The sequence below is a fragment of the Rhopalosiphum padi genome, chromosome 3 (assembly GCF_020882245.1).
Source record: "Rhopalosiphum padi isolate XX-2018 chromosome 3, ASM2088224v1, whole genome shotgun sequence".
NCBI classification, from domain to species: domain Eukaryota; kingdom Metazoa; phylum Arthropoda; class Insecta; order Hemiptera; family Aphididae; genus Rhopalosiphum; species Rhopalosiphum padi.
In genome coordinates this window covers 15,977,985-15,979,585 of record NC_083599.1, presented here as the reverse complement: position 1 = coordinate 15,979,585, position 1,601 = coordinate 15,977,985, and positions in this window count along the sequence as shown.

The window sequence follows — 1,601 nt, the reverse complement described above, 5'->3', positions numbered from 1 at the left end:
GCAATCCTATATTTAAAATAATATATATATAAATATATATTAATATTAAATACAAAAAAAAAAAAATTGAAAATTTTATTTGTATACTATTTAATAATCATTAATTTTAGCTAAAGTACACAACACTATACTTAGTTCTCCGACGAGATATTGTTGAAAAATACTTTCCTACTATAAACATGTTTTGTAAATAAATGGTTTTGTAATATTTTTGTATCACTGAGTACTCGTTTATTTCGTATTCATCCGATCCGCTATACTCGGGGACCTTGGGGTTCCCATTTAAGCATAAGGATGAGTGGAAGGAAAAAAAAAAATGAAACAAAATATATAATGCCTGAAATCACTCTCGCGCTCACTCTATCTCTCTACCTCGCTCGCGATCGAGAGACTTTTGTGGCGTTGCTGTGCCGGAGATAAACGGTTATTATTAATTCTGCGCCGCCAAGGTTTCTAGAGGTTTTTTTTTCTGTATACGTTTCGTTTTGACGGCGAATAATCAGACTACTATAATATACACAAACGGCGGTGCGGGCGTATTCTTAAACACGCATATCATTGTAATATACTTGCGCGCATTTAAATGCATATATGGTCGGTAGACGCAACCGGCGACGTATAGCGATGAGAGGCGGTTTAAGCAGATTTTCGTGTACCGGCACAATACTTGCACCGGTCATCCATACCGCCGTTACCCCATACGGGTATTATAATATTCGAGTACCCGTCGACGACGACCATCTCAACTGCCATCACGACCGTGACCTAACCTAATAAAACCTTACTTAACCTAACGCGATAGTTCGCGTACGCCGACGACAGAAGCGGTTCGATAAAATAACAATGCGCGGAGCATCAAATTAAATCGCGGAGGCTTTATAGATACTTTTATTTTTCAAAATCGTCTTTTTATCGTATAAGCATGTATGGGCGTATAAAAATACACTATACAAAAAATATCGTCTTTATAACGTCGAGATTTCTGTAACTTCACGTTAGCGATGATAATAGTAGATGTAAGTATGCAAAAGATAACACGTCGGTATAAGGAATTAATCGCGTTAAATTCAAAATTTGTTTTCGTATATATTATAATATGCGTTCAATTTTAAGTCAGATTACAATTATGGTAAATCATATATTATATTAGAAACGTAGTGATTTTTTTTTTGTATAGCTTGCAGACGACTGGTCCGAACAGGGTACCTTCCCTGTCCCTACAACCCCTAAAACAGGGAAGACCTAAACAATATTATCAGTAAATTTTACTCTTTTTTTTAAATTTTAAATTATTATTAATATTTTAGTTTTAAAATGCTGTGTAATAATGATTTTTGTTTACATTTTGAGGATGGTGATTTTAGAAAACGAATTAGATCTAGATCGTATACTCAAGAGAGGTTTAAGTTTCCAGTATTTTTCATAATAATCAGAAAAACAAGAAAAAATAACGCAAATCCTGTTTTTGACAAAATCGATTTTTTTTTTTTTTTTTTGTTTTAATAACTCAAAACAGAATAACCGTAGACACTTAAAGTTTTCTTAAGATATTTATAAAATCATTTTTTAACATAACATAATTTTGGAAATTCTTTTACTCT